The 5255-nt window shown below is 54.5% G+C and overlaps 1 long non-coding RNA gene across 3 annotated transcripts; it reads left to right on the top strand.

Moving 5' to 3' along the window:
- The first annotated feature begins 220 nt into the window (after positions 1 to 220).
- Positions 221 to 4619, top strand: LOC149127894 (uncharacterized). 3 transcript variants are annotated; one of them, XR_016229113.1, is made up of 5 exons: positions 221 to 423; positions 597 to 1030; positions 1746 to 1909; positions 2757 to 3020; positions 4129 to 4619. It is a non-coding gene; the product is annotated as an uncharacterized LOC149127894 (long non-coding RNA). The 3 variants fall into 3 exon arrangements; XR_016229115.1 differs by having other exon boundaries at positions 234 to 423; positions 927 to 1030; XR_016229114.1 differs by having other exon boundaries at positions 234 to 423; positions 910 to 1030.
- The last annotated feature ends 636 nt before the right edge of the window (positions 4620 to 5255 follow it).

Genomic DNA, 5255 nt, shown 5'->3' with positions numbered 1-5255 from the left:
ACTCTTGCAAAATGTCCTCTGATTCAGGAGCTGTATGGTCTGTATCCATCATCAAGTCTCACCATCTCACCAGCTGCCTTACCCTGAGACACGGCTCACCCTAAGAAGGCTTCTGCGACTGTCAGACCCAGATCCCGAGACACAAGAAGCAAAGGGTAGTAACTAGCAAGTTGGGAAGCTGGGGAATCTCACAGCTGGCCTTGATGCTAGGCTGTGTTCCGGTGCTCACTCTAGGGTATAATTGGAGTCCCAGTTGACCATAAGTGGCTAGGGCTGGCTGAGGAAAGAGCAAGGAGCATAAACACATGAGTCATAGTCTCACAGAAGCCCCCGGGTGCTGGAAGGAATCCTGGCGGTCATCTGGCCTCTAGTACATCCTGTTGGGAGTCTTCCAGCTCCTACTGAAACAACCCCATTGGCAAGGTAACCCTTCCATTGAAATGGCATGAGAATTAGAAATGTCCTCGTGACGGGCTACAGTCTCCCTTCTGCTAACTTGGATGAGTGGATCTCAGCCGGGAAAGAGCCCAGGCAGTGATCTGTGTGATCTGGCCCGCCTTTGAACAGGGCAGCTCTGTCCATCATATTTTCCATAGGAAAGAAGTGAAAACCTGAGAGCGTAATTGACATCTTCCAGTTCGGTGACTTCCTGGAAGACTGCAATGTTTCCTGCACATCCTGACTGGAGAAAAGCCCTCAGCCTTCCACCCCCAGGGCAGGTGTCTCACCTATGGCGGGCTGGGTTTGTCATCATGCTGACTCCCATCCCTCTAGCCCCCAGGCTGCTTCTCACCACCCTCCACCAACCTGCAGAGAAAACCTAGTTATCAGATTCGCCTGTCTGGTTCTCTATCCATTTTTGGTGCTGACTTGGGTTTGGTTACTGCTTGGCCCTCGTTCTGCCTCCAGCGTCTTCTCCTAATCAGCTCTTACAGCCAGCAACACAACACTTCACAAGATCCGGCTCCTAACCAAGCAAGTCTTTTCTTCCCTGGACGAAACACTGCCAACTCCCTCAACTGTTCCCCAGGTATATTGCTTCCAAATCTAAGCAGTGTTATTGGGATCTTCTGGAATGGTCTCACTAGGTACCTGGAACTGAACAGAGAGGCTGGTGTTGGGGCACAGCGGGTTAAGCCACCTCCTGTGACACCAGCAACCCATACTGGAGCCCCGGCTCATGTCCCAGCTGGTCCTCTTCTGACCCAGCTCCCTGCTTATGCTCCTGGGAAAGTGGTAGAAGATGGCTCAAGTGCTTGGGCCCCTTGCCACCCATGTGGGAGACCCGGATGGAATTCCTGGCTCCTGGCTTCAGCCTGGCCCAGCACTGGCCATTGTGGCCACTTGGGGGACGAATCAGTGCATGGAAGATTCTCTCTCCCTTTCTCTCTGTGTATCCCCTTCTCTGTGTGTTTCTCAGTCACTCCGCCTTTCAAATAAATCTTAAAAAACAACACACTTGTATCCCCCAGCCCAGCTCTGCACCGGGCACGCTCAGTGTGGCATTTTGGGGGGTGGGTGAATACCGCACCCATGTGCTAGCCCTAGATCTTGAAGATTAAGAATGTTTCAAAAATATGTAAGTGGGATGGCAGAACAAGCTCCTTCATAGATTATGATTTACTGACCTTTCTTAATAAGTCGCATTAGGATTGGACCTTACAGGAGGCCATGAAGTCTGAGTAATGATTGATTGTCTTAGTTAATGAAATTGCAAGCAGTTATTTCTCACTCACTTCCATTAGCATGGTGGCCCATCGTGATCCCACACTCTAATTGCTCCACCGTCTCCTGGCCGGGCCAGTCGCCCTGTGAGATTTTATCTGCGACACGACCCAGGGGAGCAGCCACCTGCTGGGGAAGGGAGTCTGGCGAGGAGTCTCCCAGAAGAAAGCTCCAACCCTCTAATGTGAGTTAATTAGGTGCTATGTGAAACAGGCTGGCAGGGCTTGGGTGAAAGGGATTATTACAGACTTCCAATGGTTGGGAAGCGATTGATTAGTGTGGCACCGTATTTGCATGCAAGACAGAAAGTCACGAATGATGCAGAGTGGAGTTTTGCAGGCAGAGGGCCAGAAGGTTCAGGGCCACAGGGTGGGGGTGGGGGGGGAGTGCGGAGGAGGGAGGCACTGCAGGGTTTTCTTTGCATCTTTCCTGCCTTCCACTCCAGGAGCCTGCGTCAGGGGAGCAAAGGGGCACTCGCCTTCCAAACAGGGGCTCCACTTACAGACTGGCTCCCGCTGGGCCACACACTGGTCAGCAGCCTGCCACGTCTGTCCAGTCTTCCTCCCTCGCTGGGTGGACACTAACAGCAGCCTTTAGGTGATGCTCACCTAGGCACAGGTGCCGGGCTGTTTGCAAAATGCTGTACTCATTTTGTCCTTATGACAACACTGGAGGACGGTGCTAAGAGCTGACTTCTTTTACAGTCGAGGAAACTGGGGCACTCAGCAGTCAAGTAGCAAACTAGTTAGTGGCTACTAGTTAGTGGCAGCTGTAGGATTCAAATCCTACTAACCTGGCCCCAACAACCTGCCCTTAGCCACTGTGCCAATCGTGACTGAGCAGAAGTCCCCTCATGGAAGTGGCATGGTTTATCCTTGGCTTAGTTCAGAGCCCAGTTTCTCAAACCCTCTCATTTTCTTCTCCTTCAGAACCCTGGTGCCCTGAGTTTCTGCCTCCTGATTCTCTTAAATGAATCTGGGCTTAGATCCCTCGCTCGCACTAAAGTGTAAATGATTGCCAATCTCTTACAGTGCCAACCTCCCTGAGAAAACGTGGCCAGAGCCAGAATACTTAACAGAAGGGACAGAGCTGCGAGGAAGAAGCTCAGGCAACTTCTCAGGGGTCTGTTGTGGGGTATTTGGAGGCTTCAGGGTCACACCACGAAGACTGGCAGAGACGCAAGTGCACGAGCGCCCGGAGACGCAGCGTCTGGCCTTCCTGGTCGTTGTGGGAGCCAGAGAGCCCTGTGGAGCAGAGCAGCCGTGGCCCTCACCAACTCCACCGTCGGAAACCTGGTGTGCGGTTTATAGCATATTTCACAGCTTTTAAAGCATTTGTTTGATATAAATCTCCAACGACTGGGTCCTTCCGCCAACTCTACGGCCGTCACAGACACGCGGAGGTTTCAATATGGCAGCCCTGCAGCTGGGATCAAAGGCAGGGGTGGGGCTTGCTGGTGACAGCAATGGCCTCGTGGAGGGCGGGCCCAGGGAACAGAGGCCCACTGAGTGGACACTCAGCCCAGAGCCCCAGCAGGTGTCACTCCACAGGTGGCCTGCAGAGAAGGAGCTCTGGATGGAGTCTCGGGGAGCCCAGGGCCGCAGGTGGGGGTCACGAGACGTCTGAGCTTCCGAGACGCCCTCCGCATGGGACGCGGGCCCCGCCCGGGCCCTGTGACTCGTGTGTGGCCTTTATGAGCCGTGACCAATGGCTCAAGGCCTGGGCTGGCAGCCGCAAGCCTCCATCCTAGCCAGGAATCCTAATTAAACTGGGGCTCCTGGGTCTCACTTACAAAGAGCTCTCCACCAGACCCTGCTTTTAGGACCCCCACCAGGGCCCTCACATTTTTTTTTAACACCACCAGGGGAGATGTGTGGCTCAGGAGATGTGTGGTGGGCTGCAGAGGGCCGTGGGCCAGTGCCAAGATACCTTCCTGCTGTGCGGCCACTCTTTCGTGTGTGTTGTGTTTGTCTCTTTCCTCCACAATGAACTGTGTTGGTTTAGGTGTTTAGGGGTCCAGGGAAGCTCAGGGTGGTGGGGTTCTCTCTTGTAGTTTCCTCTAAGGCATCAACAGGGGAGGTTCCTGGTCAGCGGCACCTAACTGAGTAACAGGTGAACCATGAATCACCAGCATTAGTCTCGAGCTCCAGGGTCCATGCTGGGGCATAACAGGTTAAACCACCACCTGGGATGCCAGCTTCCCGTATGAGCACCAGTTAGAGACCCTGTGGCTCCGCTTCTGATCTGACTTGCTGCTAATGAGCCAGGGACAACAGCAAAAGTGGCCCAAGTACTTGGATCCCAGCTCTGGCCGTCACAGCCATTTAGGGAGTGAACCGGTGGGTGGAAGATCTCTTTCTTTCTCTCTAACTCTGCCTTTCAAATAAATGATTGTTTTTTTAGAAAGAAGAAAAAAAATCCAGGCTCCTGAGAGACGGATGAGGAAGGAAGGGCTTTCCAGAGAGCCACGTCTGAGGGGTGGCAGGAGCTGTGCGGGCAGAGCGGAAGTCCAAGAGGCAAGGAAACAGCCTCTCTGTGCCCACTAAGTAAATCACAGGCCGATCTGCACTTGAGGCACCCCAGGCAAAGAGCTGCAACGGCTCGCTCCCCGTCCGCACTCACTGTCCAGGTTATCCTGTTCGTTCAGGCCTGATTTCAGCAGCGTACAACGTGGATGTGGTGCTTCGCACCCAGCTCCCTGCTAACGCTGGAAAGCAGCAGAAGATGGCCTGAGTGCTTGGGCTCCTGGACACGCCTGGGGGACCTGGACAGAGTTCCAGGCCCCTGACTTTGGCCTGGCCCAGTCCCAGCCGTTGTGGCCATTTGGGGAGTGAACCAAGAGATAGAAGATCTTTCTGTCTCTCCCTCTCTCTGCTATTCTGCTTTCCAAATAAGTAAATAAATCTTTAAAAAAAAATATATATGGGTGTGGCTGACGGTGGGGGGGTGAGGAGGAGGGGGACAAAAGATCCCCGCAAATTTGGCTGTTACGTCTACAGGGTGTCACTGTAGCCGCTCTGCCCCCATGCCCCACCTGTGCTCGTCACAGCCTCCCCCTTCCCAAGCCAGCCAGGCCCGGGTCCCCGTTTCAGGCTGTCTCTGAGTCCTGTTCACTGGTGGACAAAGCACTCAGTGGAAAAGCTGGGATGCAAGCAGAGGCCCCAGGAGACCTGGCACTGCCTTCTGGAAACAGCTCCCTGCTCCTGTGGGAACACACCAGCTAAGGCCTGGGCCCTGAAGCCTCTGCAGCGAGTCCAGAAGACACCCACACACCCAAACCGCCGGGAACGTGGCTTGCTGACCTTGGCAGGAAGGAGGGCTGAGTCGGCCTTTTGCGTAATACAAATACTCAGCGCAGCTGCCTGTGACCTGCCCACTCCCTGTCCGCTCCAAGACGGAAGGGACCTGCCAGCCAAACCCTCTCTCCCGGCAGACGCCAGACCCCAAGGACTCGGGCTCTGCTCACGGTAGGAAGTCGGGGCTGTCCGCTCCCCAGAACTGGCTGCAGATGGAAGGAAGCCCCAGCGGGA

Source organism: Oryctolagus cuniculus, chromosome 2 (assembly GCF_051225735.1).
Source record: "Oryctolagus cuniculus isolate XC-2025 breed Fujian yellow rabbit chromosome 2, ASM5122573v1, whole genome shotgun sequence".
Lineage (NCBI taxonomy): Eukaryota > Metazoa > Chordata > Mammalia > Lagomorpha > Leporidae > Oryctolagus > Oryctolagus cuniculus.
This window is presented reverse-complemented; position numbering and strand designations above follow the sequence as displayed.